At 37.6% G+C, this 21,856-nt stretch overlaps 1 protein-coding gene and 1 pseudogene across 2 annotated transcripts in view; one reads left to right on the top strand and one right to left on the bottom strand.

Annotated features, from left to right (window-relative positions):
- LOC114050733 (coiled-coil domain-containing protein 57-like) overlaps window positions 1–21,856 on the bottom strand; it is a 195,991-nt gene that overhangs the window by 14,261 nt on the left and 159,874 nt on the right. The window lies entirely within an intron of this gene.
- Window positions 18,176–20,085, top strand: LOC114050734 (annotated as a pseudogene).

Raw genomic sequence — 21,856 nt, 5'->3', positions numbered from 1 at the left:
TAAGAATTATAAAGATTGTTAATGACTTTTTTGGTAGAGTTTCAAATTGTTTTCCAAAGTTACTAGACAAATTCACAGCTTTACCAACAGTACATTAATGTGTCTTGTTTTCCCACAACTCCTCCAACAACTGTAATTTTCCTTTTTTGCCATTTCTGTCAATCTGTTGGATATGAGATGGGAACTCAGGATTATTTAAATTTGCATTTTTCTTTTTGTATTTTAAAATTAATTAATTTATTTTTAGTTTTCAACATTCACTTCCATAAGTTTTTTTTTTTAAAGGCAATTGTGGTGAAGTGACTTGCCCAGGGTCACACAGCTAATAAGTGTCAAGTGTTTGATCTGAGGCCGGATTTGAACTCAGGTCCTCCTGACTTCAGGGCCGGTGCTCTATCCACTGCGCCACCTAGCTGCCCCCATAAGCTTTTGAGTCTGGAAGACCCGAGTTCAACTTTAGCCTCAGATACTTCCTAGCTGTGTGACCCTGGACAAGTCACAACCTGTCTGCCTCAGTTTTCTCAACTGTAAAATGGAGATAATAATAGCACCTACCTCCTAGGGTTCTTGTGAGGATCAAATGAAATAATATTTGTAAAGTGCTTAGCATAGTGCCTGGCATTTAATAAATGCTTGTTCCCTTTCTCCTTTCCCATCCTTAATTATAAAAGGTATCTCTTCTCCTGATCGTCTAAATTATTTATGATATATATCCTTTGATATCTAGGTCCTGAATCCATTTGGAGCTTGATGTGCTATATGGTGGGAGATCCTGGTCAAACCTAATTTCTACCAGACTGCTGGTAGATATTGACAGCAATTTTTGTCAAATACTGAGTTCTTACCCCAGTAGCCATGGTTTTTGGGTTTATCAAACACTATGCTACCACATCTGTTTACTTCTGGATCTTGGGTACTTAATCTGGGCGACTAATTAACTTTTTAACCAGTACCAAATAGTTTTGATGATTATTGCCTTGTAGTATGGTTTGAGATTGACTACTGTTGGCTTCCTTTTTTTCTTCATTTTTTTTTCATTATTTTCGAGATCCTTGATATTTTATTTCTCCAGATAAATTCAATTACTATTTTATCTAGTTTTGTAAAGTAATTCTCTGGTAGTTTAATTGGTATGGAACTGAATAAGTAAATTCATTTATGTAGTATTGTAATTTCTATTATATGGGCACACAGACAAACCATAATCAAATAATATTTCTCCAATTATTTAGATGTATCTTAATTTCAATAGAGTGTTTTATAATTGTGTTCATATAATTCCTTCGTATATCTTGGCAAATGGAACTTCAGATATTTTATATTATTTTATATATTCTATAGTTATTTTGAGTGAAATTTGTCTTTTTATCTCTTCCTGCTGGTTTTGCCGGTAATATACAGAAGGGCTGATATACTTCGCTGAAGTAATTGATTCAGTTATTTCAACTAATATTTAAATCTCTAGGGTCTTCTAGGGTTAGAGGATGCTAGATGGCATGATTATAGAGTAGTGGGCCTGCAGTTTAAAAGAACTGAGTTAAAATTTGAGTTCAGTTCAAATGTGGCTTTGGACATGTACTAGTTGTATGACTCTGGGCAAGTCATACAACCTCTGTTTGCCTCAATTTCCTCAACTGTAGGTTGGAGACAATAGCAGCATCTAACTCGCAGGGTTGTTGTGAGGCTCAGATGAGATAATGTTTGTAAAGTGCTTATCACAGGAACTGGTACATAGTATGCCCTATATAAAAGTGTATTTCCTTCCATTCCCCCTTCTCTAAATAAACCATTGAATCAAAAAACCCCATTAATTTTGTTATCTTTTTGCTTAGACTTATTGTCTCAATTTCTTTTTTCTTGTCTTATTGCCATAGCTGACATTTCTAGTACTATTAGCAAATAACAGTTGTGACAATGGACATACCCGCCTTTCCTCTTAACTTACTCGGAAAGGATTCTATCATTTCTCATTACAGATAATGCCAACTCTTAGTTTATTCATTTTTAGTTTTCAACATTCACTTTCATAAGATTTTGAGTTCCAAATTTTCTCCCCATCTCTCCCCTCCCCCCACTCCAAGATGGCATGCAATCTGATATAGGCTCTACACATACATTCATATTAAACCTATTTTCACATTAGTCATATTGTAAAGACGAATTAGAACCAATAGGAGAAATCATGAGAAAGAAGAAACAAACAAAAAAAAGAAAAAAAAAGAGAGAAAATAATAAGCTTCAATATGCATTCAGACTTCATAGTTTTGTTTTGTTTTTATCCTGGATGTGGACAGCATTTTCCATCATGAGTCTTTTGGAGTTGTCTTAGATCCTTGCATTGCTAAGAAGAGCCAACTCTATCAAAGTTAGTCATTGCACGTTGTGGCACAGTTGCAGAACTGTGTACAATGTTCTCCTGGTTTTGCTCCTTCACTCAGCATCAGTTCATATAAGTCTTTCCAGATTTTTCTGAAGGCTGCCTGCTCATCATGTCTTACAGCACAATAATATTCCATTACATTCATATACCACAACTTGTTCAGCCATTCTCCAACTGATGGGCATCCCGTCAATTTCCAATTTTTGCCACCACAAAAAGAGCTGCTATAAATATTTTTTGTACCTATGGGGCCTTTTCCCTTTCTTATGATCTCTTTGGAATGCAGCCCTAGAAGTGCTATTGTTGGGTCAAAGGGTATTCACAGTTTTATAGCCCTTTGGGCATAGTTCCAAATTGTTCTCCAAAACAGTTGGATCATTTCACAACTCCACCAACAATGCATTAGTGTTCCAATTTTCCCACATCTTCTCCAACAGTTATCATTTTCCTGTTTTGTCATGTTGGCCAATCTGATAGATGTGATGTGGTACCTCAAAGTTGTTTTGATTTGCATTTCTCTAATCAATAGTGATTTAGAGCATTTTTTCATATGAGTATAGATGGCTTTAATTTCTTCATCTGAGAACTGTCTGTTCATATCTTTTGACTATTTATCAATTGGGGAATGGCTTGTATTTTTATAAATTTGACTTAATTCTCTATCTATCAATCAAAGTTGATCATCATACAATGTTGCTGTTACTGTGTACAACGTTCTCTTGGTTCTGCTTACTTCACTCAGCATCAGACCATATAAATCTTTCCAGGTTTTTCTGAAGTTAGCCTGTTCATCATTTCTTATAGCACAATACTATTCCATTACATTCATATAACACAACTTGTTCAGCCATTCCTCAATTGATGGCCATCCTCTCAATTTCCAATTCTTTGTCACCACAAAAAGAGCTGCTATAAATATTTTTGTACGTGTGAGTCCTTTTCCCATTTGTATGATCTCTTTGGGATATAGCCCTAGAAGTGCTATTGCTGGGTCAAAGAGTATGTACATTTTTATAGCCCTTTGGACATAGTTCCAAATTGTTCTCCAAAATGGTTGGATTGTTTCGCAACTCCACCAACAATGCATTAGTGTTCCAATTTTCCCACATCTTCTCCCACATTTATCATTTTCCTGTTTTGTCATGTTGGCCAATCTGATAGGTGTGTGGTACCTCAGAGTTGTTTTGATTTGCATTTCTCTAATCAATAGTGATTTAGAGCATTTTTTCATATGACTATAGATAGCTTTAATTTCTTCATCTGAGAACTGTCTGTTCATATCCTTTGATCATTTATCAATTAGGGAATAACTTGTATTCTTATAAATTTGACTCAGTTCTCTATCTATTTTAGAAATGAGGCCTTTATCAGAGTCACTGGTTGTAAAAATTCTTTCCCAATTTTCTGCTTCCCTCCTAATCTTTGTTGCATTGGCTTTGTTTGTGCAAAACCTTTTCAATTTAATGTAATCAAAATTATCCATTTTGCATTTCATAATGTTCTCTATCTTGTGTTTGCTCATAAATTCTTCTCTTCTCCATAAATCTGACAGGTAAACTATTCCTTACTCTCCCCATTTGCTTTTATTATCAGCCTTTATATCTAAATCATGTACAACCCTTAGTTTTTTTATAGAGCTAAAATTTACCATATTAAATAAAGGTACATTTGTTCCAATGCTTACAAATATTTTCAACATATGGAGGTGTTGTATTTTGTAAAAACTTTTCCTGCATCTACTCAAATAAAATCATAATTATTTTGTTATAAATGATATATTTATAGTTGTTCTAATACTGAACCAATTTTTAATCTTTTTGTTATGTTGTTGTAGTCTCTTTACTAATATTTTATTCAAGTATTTTTGCATTGATATCATTAGATATTGACATATGATTTTCTTTCTTTATATCTCCTTAGTGTGGGTGCCATATTTATCTCTTAAAAGTAGTTCTGTCAGTTCTCTCTAAATCTTGTTAACCTTTCCTTTAAATATTTAGATACTATACCATTTGGTGCATAAATATTTAGTATTGGCATTATTTCATTATCTCTGATATCTATAAGTATAATAAGTATAATGTATGTAAGTATAAACATAAATGTAATGTTTGTCTCTTTTAACCAATATCTGTTTTTATTATTGCCTTCTTTGCAGTCATGATTGCTACATTTTTTAAAATTAGCCTGAAGTATAATAAATTTTATTTTTTGTTTATTTTTGTTTATTAATCTATTTTTAGTTTTCAACAATCACTTCCATAAGTTTTTGAGTTTTAAATTTTTCTCCCCCTCCCTCCCTGACTCCCTCCCCAAGATGGCATGCAATCTTATATAGGCTCTACATATACATTCCTATTAAACATATTTTCACATTAGTCATGTGGTAAGGAAGAATTAGAACCAATAGGAGGAACCACAAGAAAGAGGAAATAAAACAAAACAAAAGAAAAAAAAGAGCAAATAGTATGCTTTGATCTACATTCAAACTCCATAGTTCTTTCTCTGGATATGGATAACATTTTCCATCATAAGATTTTTGGTTTTTTTGTTTTGTTTTGGCTAGGCAATGGGGTTAAATGACTTGTCCAGGGTCACACAGCTAGTAAGTGTTATGTGTCTGAGGCTGGATTTGAACTCAGGTCCTCCTGAATCCAGGGCCGGTGCTCTATCCACTGTGCCACCTAGCTGCCCCCATCATAAGACTTTTGGAGATGTCTTAGATCCTTGTATTGCTGAGAAGACCTAAGTCTATCAAAGTTACTCATCGTACAATGTGGCTGTTACTGTGTACAACGTTCTCCTGGTTCTGCTCACTTCACTCGGCATCAGTCCATATAAGTCTTTCCAGGTTTTTCTAAAGTCTGCTTGCTCATCATTTTTTATAGCACAACAGTATTACAAATAAATTTTATTTTAGGCCCTCATTTTAATTCTGTGTGGATCTTTATGCTTCAAGTGTGATTCTTGTAAATAACATTATTAAGATTTTATTTTATAATCCATATATACTGATTTCCTCTGTTTTATAGGTGAGTTTATAGTTGAATGAGTTAATCTCATTCACACTTATAGATGTGAGTAACTGTGCTTTTCTCCATTAAATTCTTTTATAGTTTTCCCCCTTTTCTCACTTTGTAAAAAAGGGGATGAAGAAAAATTATTTTATATTTAAAGCAGTCTATTCTTACTTCTCTATACCTCCACCAATCCCAGACCCTAATCTCTATATTTTGTCCTTCTTTCTGACACCTCCTTTTGATTTATCCTGTAAAACTGAGGTCTGTTTTAGTACTCCTTCCCTGTATCTGCCCTCCTTCTTAAATCAGTTACTTTTCCCCATTCCCATTTGTTTATTTATTTAGTTTAATATATTTCTACACCAAATTATGTGCCAAGCTTCCTTTGTGAAATTTGGATGTGTGAGGATCATAAGATGCCCGCCTCATTTCTTTCTCCATGTTTGTATATTCTTTTCCATACTCCAATTATGTAAAACAATACTTCTCTCTTTTCTTCCTCATTTCTTCTCTAATATTTTCCTTTTTCCTGTTCTTTTTTTCTTCTCTTACTTCTTATGGTCTATGCTGGAGAAGACTTTGGGGTATGGGGGCTATAGAGTATCTTATCCTGGGACAGGTGCTAGAGAAGCCCCAGGAACAAAGCTTTTGGAAGTGGGTAGGCAGGTGGTTGGATCTTGTCTGAGATGTCAGCCTGGACCCAACACAGGAGGAGATCTTGAGACATTCTTCATCTCTGTGTTTATTTCTATTTATTTATTTATTTATTTATTTTTCTTTTGGTGAGGCAATTGGGGTTAAATGACTTGCCCAAGGTCACACAGCTAGTTAAGTGTCAAGTGTCTGGTCGGAGGTCAAATTTGAACTCAGGTCCCCTGACTTCAGGGTCAGCACCACCTAGCTGCCCCCTTGTGTTTATTTCTTAACTCCCTCTGTAGACCTTGATAAATGTAGTAATTCTGAATGGACACTAATCTCTTCTCCCTCTACTAAAACTAGGCAGTTCATCATTGTTCTATTAGTTTAAATATGTAATTCACTTTCCAGGTGTCTTTCAGTCATGTGTTTGCGCATTTAAAAGTTTTCATGAAGCTGTGGGTTTTTTTCTATTAAAGTTTCTTCTTTTTTCTCTCTCTGCGTACTTTTTACTTTGTTCTTTTTTTTCTTTCCCACTTCTTCCCTCCCCTCCCCCAAGAAGGCTACAATTAAGCTACAATTAAGCTTGGATACACACACACACACACACACACACACACACACACAAACATATACGTACATACATATACACATACATACTTATACTTAAATACACACATATACATATATACTTAAACATCTATAATCATACGCATATACAGACATATACATTCATATGCATCTATGTAAGACTGTACTATACTTGTTTGTCCTCTGTTTCTCTGAAGGTAGATAATATCTTCTTTGCACCAACTCATCATTTCCTACATCACAGCAATCTAGTTTTCTTAAACAGTCTAAGACAATATTGATTAGTATGACTGACATGCAGTATAGTATCCTGATTTTTCTCTTTTGATTAAAATTATTTTAGCTTTAACTTTGTCTGAGATTATAACTACCCTTGCTTTTTCCTAATAAATTCTACTCCTGATCTTCATTTTATGTTTGTGTGTATCTATTATTTCCTATCCCTCCTGATTCCTCTACTTTACTTCTACCAGGTCTATTTTTCTTAAATGAAAAGAAATCTATTTTCTCTCCCTCCCACCTCTCACTCTATTACCAAAAGAAAAGAAAAAATTCTTGTAACAAATATTCATAGTCAAACAAAACAAATTCCCCCAATGGCTGCACTTAAAAGTATGTGTCTCATTATGCACCCTTAATCCATCACCTCACTATAACGGATAACATATTTGATCATTGGTCTTCTAGAATCATAAATGTTATCGAATTGGTCATAGTTATTATAGCTTTCCAAGTTGTTCATTTTTATAGTATTGTTATCATTGTATAAATTGTTCTACTGGCTCCACTCATTTCATTATTTATAAAAGTCCTCAAAATTGTTTATTTTTATAATAATATAAAATAATATAGCTTATACTATACAAAAACATCAGTTATTGTTTTTCTGGCTCTGTTCACTTCATTTTGCATCAGTTCATAAAATTCTTTGAAATTACCTACTTCCTCATTTCTTGCAGCACAATAGTACTCTCTTGCACTCACATACCACAACTTATTTAGCTATTCCTCAATTGTTGGATATCTAGTTTTTAGTTTTTTGCCATCACAATAAGAGTTGCTATAAATATTTTTGAATATAAAAGATCTTTTCATCTCTCCTTGATCTCTTTTGCAATGATAAACTTGGTTAAAGGACATACGCTATTTGGTAAATTTTTGTGTATAATTTCAAATTGTTTTCCAGAATGACTGTACTCATCTACAGATCCACCATCAACATGCCTGCTTTCCCAGAGCCTCTCCAACATTTACCACTTTCCTTTTTTGGAAGCTAGGTGGAAAAGTGGATAGAGACATGGCTCTGGAAGTGGGAAGACCTAAGTTCAAATCCAGCTCCTGGGCAAGTCACTTAACCTCTGAATGCCTCAGTTTCCTCATCTGTAAGATGGGTATAATATTAGCACCTATCTCCCACAGTTATTTTGAGGATAAAATGAGATATTTGTAAAGCTCTTTGCAAACTTTAAATCACTTATAAATGCTATCACTGTTAATATTATTATTTTCATCTTAGACACTGATGGGTATGTGATAGAAATTTAGAACTGTATCAATTTGTGAATTTGCATTTTTAAAATTAGTAGTGATTTGGAGCATTTTTTAAAAATATGGTTATGTTTAGCCTAGACTTCTTCCCTGGAAAATTATCTGTTCATATCCTTAGACCATTTATCACTTGGGGAATGGTTCTTTTTCTCATAAATTTTAATCAGTTCCTTATATAGCTTGGAAATGAGATTTATATCAGGGAAACATGTTGCAAAGATTTGTTTCCCTTTTAATCTCAACGTTCATTAGATTTGTCTATGCAAAACTTTAAAAAATTTTATGTAATCAAAATTACCTACTTTGTCTCCTATTTCCTGTTTGGTCTTGAACTCTTCAGACCCACACATCTGATAGGTAATTTTTTTCCATGTTTCTTTAATTTATTATGATGTGACATTTTATATGTGGGTCATGTATTCATTTACCATGGCTTGAGTTGGCTTCCCTTTGGTGAATTCTCTCTCAGCTTCTACCAGGTTCTGCTATCTTTTTGTGGAGATCTTGACTAGACAGAGGTTACTTCTGTTACTTGTTAGTTTTTTTTTTTCTTTTACTGGGGTATGTGCAGGTTATCCTACGTAACCTTCACATCAGCACACTAACTGCACATGAGAGAGGAGGGAATAGGAAATGGACTGGTCACCCCTGTTCTAGTCACTGCCTCTGGTTAAGGTCAGAGTGGGAGCTAAGAGCAGTCAGATCTTGGAGGTCTACCATCCATAACCACCATGCATACTGCCAGCTGGATGCTGATGGAGGCTTCTGGGTTGGGGAAGAAGGCAGCCAGAAGTGGGGGAGTCATTTGGATTTGCTCTCCACATGACCTCTACTCTATCAGCTCTGGCTCCAACTGACCTCCTACCTCCTCTGTGCAACACAAACAGCACTGGAAATTTCCCCAATGGATTGCTGCAAGACATATGACATTCCAACTAGAAATCTGGACAAAACTTTTACATAGGTTCTTGCAACAAAGAGGACGCTTGAAATTTTCCCAGTGGATCATATCAACACATAGGACAATTTAAATGGAGGTGTGAACTCATTCCTCGCTAGGACAACCAGGCCAGCTTAAAAAAAAAAAAATCAAACTCAGAAAAGACCCACCAAACAACTGGGAGGCTCCCTATAAGTAATGAAGTACTTGGGATTGGTTACTTGGGGCTTTCAGGCCTTATCCATAAAGATCTTAAACAAGCTATATGAACTTATTCCATAACAATTAAAAGTAAAGTTTAAAAAAATTAACATAGATGACCTCCAACAGTATGTCTTAGACTGATGGATCTAAAGTGTTTTGATCATGCACACCTATCAGTAAAAAGATTTTGAGCATGGATCCTCTAAAATATGTATTTTTACTTATTTATAAATTATATGAATGTACTACTATACTAATAATTGCATATATCATAAAGCTTTAAAAATGGAAGCTAAAGGAGGGGCAGTGTAGCATCATGGATAGAGAATAGGCTTCAAAGCCAGTAAAATCTGAGTTCGAATCTCACCTCTGACACTGGTTGTGTAACCCTGGGCAACTCAGTTAGCCTCTCAGTGCGTGAGGCAACTTTCTAAGACTCTTAAGTTACAGAACAGGTACCAACTTGCATTGCTGGAGGAAATTTCTTCACTTAGGAGTTCCCTATACCAATGAAATCACAGGTACAGTCTCTATTCCTCTCCTTGAAGCTGAAATAATATTTGATCCTAGAATCAGTAGGAACCACTCACTGAAGTATCCTTGAGTAAAGGAAAATGGTCAGACCTGAACTTTAGGAATATCAATTGGCAGCAGTGGCAAAGAGAGACTGGAATGGATAGAGCCTTGGGTCAAGGAGACCAAATAGAAGACTATTGCAGTAGTCCAGGCAAATGGTGTTGAGGGTCCTGAATGAGGAGTAAATAGAGTAAATGTAAAGAAGGGAACAGAGGTGAGAAATTTTGTGGAGGTAAAAACAACAAAATTTGGCAAATAATTGGATGCATATGTAGGGTGAGTTAGAATGAGAAGTCTAGTATGACTGAGGTTTTGAACCTTGGTGACTAAAGTATGGTGCTGCTCTTGATAGAAATAGGTAAGATGAATAGATGTAGGAGGAGAGATAATGTAACAACAACATATCCTAGCATAGCACTTTCAGGTTTGCAAAGTGATTTTACAAATATTATTTCATTTTATCCTTGCAACAACCCAGGGAAGTAGGTGAATAGGAGGTAAATGACTTGCCCAGGGCCAAATAGCTGGTACATGTCTGAGACTGGATTTGAACTCGTCTGCCTGACTCCAGGTTCAGTGCCACCTAACTGGAATAAGAGATGAGATGGCAATTGTGAAATATCCATCTCTATTCATCCCTTGGACCTTATTCCATCCTACCCAAAATGAAAGTTTGGGATGGAAGGGATCTTATTCACTATCTTCTCTATGCTATACTCCTAACTCATCTCCACAGGACTTTTTGTATACCATGCTAAAGAAATCTTTTTACCCTGGCACCTCACTCAACCTGTGTAATGCTTCTCAAATTGGAAGTAACCTTACCCCTGTCTCCAGGCTGCTTTCCTGGACATTTCCATAGGACTTTATCTATCATGTCCCCAGCTAGAACCCTTCCCCTTTTCAGCTCCTTTTTGTCATCCCCCATTAGTATGTAAGGTCCTAGAGAGTGGGGACTATCTTTCCACCCATATTTGTATTCCTAAGGCTTAGTACGGTGTCTGGCACCTAGTAAGTACTTAATAAAAGTTTGATGTTGTTGATAGCTACTGCCTTGGAATTCAGAACTCATCTGCTGAGAGGCATGAGGTGACTGTAAGGCAGGCTGCAAGGACTCTGGGGTACATTGAAAAATTTTGCCTGCATAGATTCTTCATTTGCCTGAGTTGTAGTTAGGTTACAGTTGTACTAAGGAGCCAATTAGGTGCCAGAGGAAGTCAGCAGTATGTGTGTATTGGGGGTGTGTCAGTGGAGGAGTTGGGCAGGGTGGGAGAGTGTTAAAGGTAAAGGAGGTAGTGTGGCTGTTGGAAACAAGCCCACAATTGGCTATCAGGGAGAGGGTACAACACATCTTTCCACCTTCTGACTGGTTATTCATAGATCCTTTGCAGTCATACCAGAGTCCCCTTGAAGTTATGGCTTGGTCTCTACTTTGGATACCACAGTTCTAGGCAAAATGGTAGTCACCAATATTTCAGGGATACAAAACACTTCCTTGTGTCAATTTCCATACCCATGAAGGGCACAGTAATAAACATATGCATTTATATGTAGCCAGACCCAAGATAAGACCCTACCACCAGATTTCCATTGTCCCACCCCAGGGTCTTTTCCAGCCTGGGTCCAGGTACTCCAGAGCATGAACTTGCCACCTGCCTCTTGGATTCTAGGATCAAATGATTTCATCTTTAAGAATAGGATTATAGACTAGACCTATGATTTCAATGGTATGGGAAACTCCTAGGTGAATAAATTTCTTCCATCAATACAGATTGGCACCTTCTCTGCAACTTATAGAATTAGTTACCTACAGCAGAAAGGTTAAATGACTTGCCCAGGGAGACATAGCCAGATGTGTTAGAGGTGGGACTTGAAGACAGGTCTTCTTGGACATTCTCTCCTGTAGGTTTTCAGGACACCACTCTCTCTTGATCCTCTAGCTGTCTCACCATTCCATGACACATGTGCTAACTGTGGTATTCCCCAGGGCTTGAATTATAACTTATCAAGACCAAGTAATTGGTCTTATTGCCTCAATCCTCTCCCCCACACAAATCCATCCTTCAATAAGCCGCCAGGGGGATTTTTCCTAAAATGCAGGCTTGACTAGGTTCCCCCCCCACCCCGCCCCCGACTACTCAATAACACCAGTGCCTCCTTACTAACTCCAACATCAAACGTAAAATCCCGGGTTTGCCACTTTAAGCTCTTTCTGCCTTGGTCACTGCTAACCTTTCCAGTCTTCTTGCACGTCACTTCTTCTACACACTCCACAATGCAGCTGCATAGGTCTGCTTGTTGTTCACAGTACCCAGCTCTCCCTCTTCTGTCTCTGTGCCTTCGAACTGACTGTTCCCAAACCTGAGATACTCTCCTTCATCACCTCCACCTCTTAGTTCTCCTGGCTTCCTTCAAGACTGAGCTCAAAAACTAACTTCTGCAGGTCTTTCCAAGCCCCTTTTGCTGCTAGTGCTTTCCCTCCTAAGATCACCTTCCATGTAATATAAAATCTCCATTAAAGGAGGGAGCTCAGCTCAGAACATCTCTTCATTTCTCACCTGGCTGCACTATTTTGGAACTTCTCTGATTTTTCAGCATGCCCTAGCTCAGAGAGCTTCCCTGGTTGTTCCTCTTCCCTACCTTTTTAGCTTCCTTTTGTATGTTGTCTTCCCCTGTGAACTGTAAGCTCTTTGAGGGTAGGGGCTGTCTTTCTTTTTTCTGTATTTGTATTCCTTGTGCTTATCACAGTGCTTGGCACATTGTAAACACTTAATAAATGTTACTGACTTAACTGGAAAAAAAACATAAACAAAAACAAAACCCAACCCAAAACCTTTAGTTTGAATCCTACGTATCAAGTCCTGGAGAATGAGAACCGCCCTGTTTCTCATCTCCTGAAATTTTCTGCCAAAGAGTCAGATATGGATTTCGTTATTGATTTTGCTTTTTATGTAACTGGCCCTTAATTGCTTATTTGTGGGGGACCAAGTGTGTTCTCTGCCCAAGAGATCCTGATCAAGCTGTCTAAGAACAAAGTCACAAGGAGCCTAGAGGAAGGAGCAAAGCCTGCTGGGGCAGAAAGGAACAAACCCTCAGGTACACGGGACAGAACATTTCCAATTTCCTTCCTTTATAATAGCGGTAAAAGGTAAGAGCAAAACAGCTGAAAGGTGGGTGGAGCCTCTCAGGAAAAGTTCAAAAGATCTAGCTTCAGATCCATGAGAAGTGGTTGATAACTGAGTAAGCCTTTGATTTACTAGTAATGGCTGATAGAGATGTTTGGAGGTGTCTGGCTAGGTCTTTGTGTGCAAACTCCAATTTGCTTAACCTATAGAAAATAAATTTTTTTTTGGCTATAGAAAAGAGATTTTATTTTTTGGGGGGGAGAAGGAACATCTAAATTTTGTAAAGTCTGATCACCAGTTTTCAGATCTTCAATCCCCTTCCTTCTAGATTCCTAAATTTTAAAATATTAACTAGAAAATGGCCTTAAGGGGGACCTAATGCCTCAGGTGCAGGAGAGTTTCCTGAGTCTTCCTCTTTGCTAAAGATTTTGCAAAGTGATTGTATAAATCTTCTAGATGGGGAAGGGCCCTGAATGGTAGATCTTTATAATCTATTTTCTCTGTTCTGTTTTCCTGTCCCTTTCAATTACCTTAACTTGTTCTGTACCTAGGGACTTTTCTAAACCAGTTCTTCCACATTACTTTTGAATCAACATCCAATCAAGAAAAGCTGTCTGGTTCTGTCCCTCACTGGCCTAGTTAGAACTACTACAACCTGTCTTTGCCCCTGTGTGCTGAAATGGGGTTACAACCTATGTACAGCTTCGTCTCTGCTTATAGCTAGCTATCACTGGGAACTCCTCACTACCTTTGACTATCAAGCTGATTACTGATAAGTGATTATATTGTTCAACCTCAGTTCCCATCACCTGTGATTCACTGCAGTCTACCAGGCCATGATAGATGGAGGTCTTTTTGCAAGGACTAATAAAAGGACCATGAACTTCTCTGAAGAAAGGTGCCTGACTTTTTTTTTTTTTAAACTTCCTACTTGACTCTGAAAAAGCATTTACTTGGTCTGCAGGGATGTAGAAAGACAGGCTGGAAGGGAAGGGTTATTATGTGGTGTTCAGATATCATCAGGTTGGTTAACCAGTGGTTTTATTAATGACATTATTTTCTTTCATTCTTCTTGGCAGACAGGCTGGATGGTAATTGATCTTCCACATGTACACGGGCATCTTCAAGAAGGGTAGCTTTTGTGTAGAAAGTTTGTGTGTGGGGGGCAACTCTGAGATCTTGGCAGGAATTTCCTATCTCTAATCAAAGATGGATAACTTTTCTATGCTGTCAGTTGAATGCGGAGAAGAGGCTGTAGGGAGAAAAAACTCCAAATGTTTTTGGGATGTTCCACTTTGACCTTAGGAAGACAGGTGAAAAACTGCAAGCTAATAATAAAAGCTATTTGGAGATTCCTGATTTCTCCAGAGATGATTTCTGTTCCATTCTCTTATGAACACAGACCAACTTGTGGAATAGCCTTTTGAGTAATATAAATCATATAGTAATAGTTAGGCTATTTCCCATCACCTTCCATCCAGTGATAACACTGCAAATCTCAAAAATATAAATATAACCAACTTCTGTAGTAAGTATTTGCCTGTTTTTATAGATGGTGAAAGAAAGTGTACCTTGTTGTCGGAAGAAAACCTGGCAAAGACTTCAAGATCTTTGACGCTGCCTTTCCCTAACATCTTTAAATTTTTTCCCTCTTACTTTACTCTAGGAATTTTCCAATCTCATCTTTGATCTAGTTAAAAAATTTCCAAATACCCATTTGCTAGCTACTTGGTAGCTAGCACTTCCTAGCTACCGTACGTATGTAGAATTGCTGTTTAGTATAGTGACCTGCATTTACTGGAGTTGACAAATATTTACCGATATCTGAATATCATTTGGGAGCATCAAGAAAAGACTATTTGGGAGTAAAATTCAAAGTGTGTATAAAATTTAATATAATTTATCATTTTCTGTGTACTGAGCCTCAAATAAAAATAAGTTAGTTTATCCTTGCCCTGAAATGTTACTTAAAACAAACATACCTGAAAAGTATTAACAAAGGAGCCACAAGCACCTCAGAAGAATAGCTTCCCTAGCAGTTGTTTGTGTTCAGTTTCTTTCCTTCTGATCCCTATCTATGTCCTACATTTTCCATTACAGCTTCAGAGAAAGAAGTGAATTTTCAGGAGAGGTCTGAAAGAGAGGGTGATGGCTCGCCAAGGGAAGTACAGGATCATTCTAGAATGGATGAATGCTGGGAGAAGAAAAAAAGCAATTGAGCTATAGGTCTTAGATAATAATTCTAGAGCTATGATTAATGATCCTATGAGCCTGGGAGGTGAACTTTAAATAAAAGAGAGTGATTAAATGATTTAACCAAGTTCATGTAAATGAAGGAACACTAGAACTCAGATCTTCCACTTCTTAGTACAGTATGTTTCATTATAATATTTTGGGCGTCTACCCTGGGAAAGGCAATAAACTATCTGTATTGAAGTCCTATGTTCAGAAAATAACAAATTTATTCTGTAACATCAACTAGGATATGCTAGAGAAAGGACAGATAAAAATGATTTGATCAGTTTTCTAATTATAGAAAGCCTCAGGTCTAAAAACTATCTACATCGAAGAACATATCAGTAAGACCATATTCTATAGAGAAGCCTTTCAGGGTCTTCTAATCAGGGACGTTAACTAAAAGCTCAAAGAAGTCTGGCTCACCAGGGTAAGCAGATTTAATAAAAACAAAATCTAAGAATGTGCAGAGCAGAAAAGGTGCTATTCTTATTATTCCCTTCCCCAACAAACTTCAAATAGCTTAGATTTAATAGCTTTATTTGTGATTTCATTTTGTATTTGAATGTTTTTGCTTTCATAGACTTAAGAAACTATCTTAGATTCTAACTCCAAAGACAAGATCTTCAAAGTTCCTATGAGATATCTCAGGAACCTGGATCTCCTATAGTTTTTAAAAGTGGCGTTTTGAGTTTCTGATCCAATACCTTCCTCTGCTTCACTGCAACAGTAAGCCTTTGACAACAAAAGTTGTTGAGCAGTCATTCTGCACCAGAGCTTAGTCCTTTAAGAGAGTTTTTGTTCCTGGGAGCGACTAGGAGTCAGAGTGAGGCACAGCAGGCACATCAGGCTTCCTGAGCTTCGAGGAATCCTCCAAAGCTCTTGGTACGGCGCTTGACAATTTGAAAAAGGGAGTGATCTGACCAGAGTTGGCCTGGGAGAGTGCCTGTTCTGCTCATCAAATCAGGGGGTTAAATTATGCTTATTTTGGTTGAAGTATGGCTAAGAATGAAGCAACATTTAACAGGAGTATTATAACTCTCTTGAGGAGAGCTGACTTCTGACCACACTTAGATAAGCTGTAATTCCTTCTTAAGAAGACATGAGCCATTTACCTTTCCAGCTGCCACCCATGTCAAAACTCCTTTTTTGCTCTTGCAAAGCAAGTTATTAAAATCACATGCTTATTTTAGCTCAGCTGGATGGAAAGACAAAAAGATGAAATCTGCACATCAGGTACAAACAAACATGACCTTTTCTGTAGCTTTCAAGTTCCCAACCAAAAGTATCTTTCAATTCAGTATGATGAAAATGGACCAGAAATCCTGTAACCAATGATTCTGATAACTGATCAACCCCAAGATAACAAAAAACAAAGAATCTGGCTACCAGAAACCTAGTACAACGCATTTAGAATTGTCTATTTTAAGGACTATGAAAAGGTAGTGATAACACTCTGATTAGACTCTGAACAAAAATAGCAATGGTAGGTTTTCTAGGGACATTATTAAGAAAAATTCAGAGAAACTTTTTTTTTTAAGCTAAGAAATGAGCTTTTTTATGCACTAAGTCACCAGGAATTGATAGCCTAAGTTTATACATAAATTAGCAACACCAACGCCTGGACTCTGGGAATCTGGTCAGCTTCTTCCAGTCTTTAAGGGGGTTTAATGGGAGAAGCATCATTTACAGAGCCAAGGCCTGCGATTAGCAAGATGATTGCAGGTCATACTTCCTAACTTCGGACAAGTTGCTCAATTCTTGGTCAGAACTAGGAAGAACCAATAGCTTTAGAGGTAAAAAAAAAAAAATCTCATAAATAATTCCTGAGCACACCACTTCTACCATTACAGGTTTTTCGAGATTTTTCACTATTAGTGGAATATTATAGTATGAATAAAATTTCTTTCCCCAGCTTGGCTTCATCTTTAAGAGACATTATTATGTGGCAGACATTATTATCTGGCAACTTCACAATCTTCATAAGACTTAACCTTATCACCCATGTAAGAAAATCCAATATGCCATGCCCCTGGGTAAGATTTGAGAAGTCAGTTGATCTCCGTATTTTCTTTCTAACCAAATTAGATCTTTTCACTGGGTTTTGTGGCTTTGTTACTTTTCCAGGGCCAAACTAAGGCAAGCATCTGGTAGAAATCAGCTTTTCCATACTGTCTGTATAGCTCAAGTCATTCAAATATTAAAATGAGACTCTGACATCTCTCATGTTTATAGAATTGCTATTTGCTTCTGAGTTTTGTCAATCTATGCAGAATTAATTGCTTTCTTCATGTGGTTTTATCTCTTGATTTTGATATGCTTAGTAATTTCCAGATTCTGGAGGGCAAATAGCTAAGTCTATTTGTATTTGTATTTGTATCTATTTGTATTTGCTTGTATTAGTTTTCAGATTCTAACTAGTATTGAAGGCAATTTTTTGTGGGGCATCATTAGCTGGACCCTATTTTTTCTGGGTTTTAAGCATGTGAATTATGGACTGCCAAAATGAAGCAGCTGGATATTTTTATGGAGGAAAAACAATTGCATTTTAAACTCATTCTATCTCCTTTTCATGTTCACTTCTGAGAAATAATTTCTCAGGTACATCTGGTAAGAAAGTTTAGTCTTTGGTAGTCAGATGTACATCAAAATAGACTGATGAAACTTTCAAAAGTGTAGGCTGACATGAGATATGGTTGGAACATGCTTTATAGAAAGTTATGAAATGATATCTATATTAATTTTAGGAGGTCTTCTCCTGCATGTGCCTCAATTGTTATATAAATTCATGGCTTAAGTCTCCACCAGCAAAGGGCTGGTTATGGACAGACTCTTCCTCAAGCTCTCCATTGACACTGATGTTGCCTGGGCTTTTGCCAATGGATCTGTACCCTCTGCTCCCTAGTCACATGCTGCCACCATGGTGAAACTGGGGAAAGCTGCTAAAAATCAAGATGAGTCAAAGAAAATGGTTCCTCTCCCCAAAGAGACAGAAAACAATAGAGAATAAGGACATGTCAGAAGATGAAAAAGAAAGCAGTGAAGAAGAAGTTGTGGTCCCTCAGAAGGGCAAGAAGGCTGTGGCTACACCAGGAAAGAAGTTACCATAAGCCAGAAAGTTGCTGTTACCACCATACCTGCCAAGAAAGCAGTCACGACTCCTGGTAAGAAGGCAGCCATGGTCTCTGTCAAGAAAGTGGTTATCCCAGCCAAAGCTTTCATCACACGAGGCAAGAAAAGGAGCCACTTAGGCTAAAGTGGCAGCACCCTTCATCAGCCCTCAAGACCCCTTGACCAAAGGTGCAAAAAAATGGGAAGAATGCCAAAAAAAGAGGACAGTGAATATGAAGAAGAGGACAATGAAAATGAGGAAGGTGAAGATTTTGAGCCACCCAAAGTCACAAAAATGGAAGTAGCTCAGGCCCAATAAGACTCTAAGGATGAGGAGGAAGATCAAAGTGATGAAGATGACTGAAGAAGCAGCTGTGGATACCACACCTGCCAAAGGGAAGGCTGCTTCCGTGAAAGCCAAGGAATCAGAGGAGGAGGAGAAAGAGATGATGACGAAAAGGAGGAAGATGAGGAGGAAGAGGAGGAGGAGGAAGTGTCCGCTGAAGAAGCACCAGGGAAGAGGAAAAAGGAAATGAGCAAACAGAAAGCTCCTTGAAGCCAAGAAACAGAAATTGGAAGCTGAAGTGTCTATAAATTTCAATCTCTTCAGTGGTAACCTGAACTTCAACAAAACACTTCTGAGTTAAAAACGAGCACCACAGACTTCTTTGCAAAAAAGGCTCTTACAGTTGTGGACGTCCAAATTGATGCCACCAGGAAGTGTGCCTATGTGGAATCTGAATCAACCTAAGACATGGAAAAAGCTCTGGAATTTAGTGGCTCTAAAGTCCTTGGCTCTGAAATTAAACTGGAAAAAGCAAAAGAGTACAGAAAGATCAAGATGCAGGGACATTCTTCATTAAGAATCTGCCTTATAAAGTAACTTGGGAGGAGGTCAAGGAAGGGTTTGAAGATGCTTTTGTGTTTAGACTGGTCTGCACCAAGGACTGTACATCTAAAGGACTCGACCATATTGAACTGAAGACAGAAGCAGATGTGGACAAGGTCCTGGAAGAGAAACAAGGAGTTGAGATTGATGGCTGGTTGTTAAGTCTGGACTATACAGGGGAGAAAAGTAAAGGACAAGAGAATTCCTAGGGTGTGAATAACAACAAGTCAGAGGCTCAAAGACACTGGAACTGAATAACTTGCCTCTAATGCCCCTGAAGTAAGTCTCCACGAAGTGTCTGAGAAGGCAACATCTTGCCCCAAAACAACTAAAAGGTATGGTTCACTGAAATTGCCTCTTTGGAAAATACAAAAGGAGCCTTGAATTCTTGTAACAAAATAGAGATTGAAGGCAGAGAGAGCAGGTTGTAGTTAAAGGGACAGAAGATAGTTAATATAAGCACCAAGTAGTCAATCCTACAAAATGTTTTTCGTCAAAGGTCTGCCCAAAGATACAACAGAAGAAACACTGAAAGATTAATTTCACAGTTCTGTTGGTGCCAGAATAGTCACAGACAAGGAGACAGGGTCATCTAAAAGGTTTGTTTTTGTGGACTTCACCTGAGAAAAAGATATTAAACCTTGAAAGAGGCCATGGAAGAGGGGGAGATCAATGGACTGGGCCAAGGCTGGTGGCTTTGGAGGCCACAGGTGGCGGTCGTGGCACCACTGGTCACAGAGGCTTCAGTAGCTGGGGAGGCAGTTAGAAGAGGCCAGGGTGGCTTTGGTGGCAGAGGATGAGGAAGCTTTGGAGGTCAGAGTGGTTTCTGAAGAGGCTGAGGAGAAGACAACAAGCCACATGAAAAGAAAACAAAGTTTGAATATCTTCTTCACTATTCTTTCTCCCTGCTATTTCAATGGATTGTAGGGGTTTTAGTCTGTCATCTAATCACTGACAGAGCCTTCTGAGAATATTCCAAGACAAACATGCAATCCAGAGGTCTTCTTGGAAAAACCTGGATGACATTTCACGGGACAGAGTGTGTAAGTTTTGACTGGATGGATGTCACATATGAATTTTTTGCAGAGACGAGAACAGATGTGACAGCCTTTTTGTTTATGAGTTACCTTGAGTTTATAATGTTATACCCAATGTACAAAATCATTGTTTTTCTTAAAAAAAGAAAAAGAAAGAAAAAAGAAATCCATAGCCCCTGATAACAGCTCTGGGCTTCTAGCTCCACCATAAAATGTAGCCTAAAAGACTGGGGGAGCAGCCAAAATTATTCAAGCGCAAGGTGCACATGACGGAGTCTTCATTTCATAGGAAACTAAGCTGAAATATACTTTACAGTACCTTAAGACAAGAAAACCTTATGGGTATAACTCCCCTTACTGTCACATTCCTTTGTTGTATCAAGTGATAAATGTTTTCAGCCCCAGCTGCACATGAAAGACTGTTTAATAAGGGTATAGGCATTTGTGATATGCAAGGGGGGAAGAATACTTCAGCGATCCATGAAACACTGAAGAATAAGTATGTAGAAGTATGTACATACACAAACACAGATATGACCAGCAATAACATTCTCACTTGAAAATTAAGAAAAGACTATATAATCTATGTGTGTGTTCATGCACATACACAGGAATGGGATTCTATATATATACTTGCAAACACATTTGTGGCTCATACATGTGTATCACATACTTAAGCACAACACCTGTTAAAACTGCACTGAAAGCTTTTAGTGTTAGTTAATTCTCCTTAAATGTGAGTCAAAAACATCTGACCTCCCTTTCCTTCCACAGGACCCTTCTTTCTCTGGTACCAAAAGAGAAGGCTGCTCTTACTTCCCAGTGTTGGCTGGTGTGTCCTCTGGACACACAGGAAGGGATGGGAAGCAAAACCATGGCTCTATGCAACAGTTGTCTTGACCCTTTTAAGAGACTTTAGACCCATATGGGGACTTAGAAGGACGCCAGGATTCTGTAGCCAATTCTTCCACTTGGTAACGATTTTCCATTGAAGTTGCATTGATTAATTCAACTTCTATAACTTTTGGTTTGTATTTCTTAGAGGGAGTAACTATCATGAGACTAAATAATCCCATGTGAACTAAGAGAATGAAAATGGAATTTGGTTTGTAGTAATGACCTCCACTAGGAGTTTTCTAAGTGCTATATCCAGAAAATAATTAAGAAGGCCACAAGTGAACAATTACAGGTAATTGCATAAACCTATACAGTCTATTCTCAGGTAACTTTCAGGTTAAAATGAAAATGATCACATTAATCTTTTTGTTTTTTCTCTGCTTTTCCTTTACCTCCTTAACAATGGCTCAGATCCACTAATCAAAAATTGGGTCCAGAGGAGTGGGGAAAGGAGTGAGGCACTATAAAGGAAAAGGATAAGAGGAGAATAGGGAGGCCACCTGAAACCTTCGTCAAACTTCCAGGGACTTCCAGGCAGATTGTGTACAGCACTGTTTTACAATGTAATTGTAAAGGCAACTCGCAGCTCTATTCCAATGTTAGTCGACATAATTTGGTGACTATGACTCTGCAAGGATGTTTGTAACACAGTTACCAGAGAAGAACA

This window comes from Vombatus ursinus, unplaced genomic scaffold (genome assembly GCF_900497805.2).
Source record: "Vombatus ursinus unplaced genomic scaffold, bare-nosed wombat genome assembly UNPS02014801.1, whole genome shotgun sequence".
Classification (NCBI taxonomy): domain Eukaryota; kingdom Metazoa; phylum Chordata; class Mammalia; order Diprotodontia; family Vombatidae; genus Vombatus; species Vombatus ursinus.
This window is presented reverse-complemented; position numbering and strand designations above follow the sequence as displayed.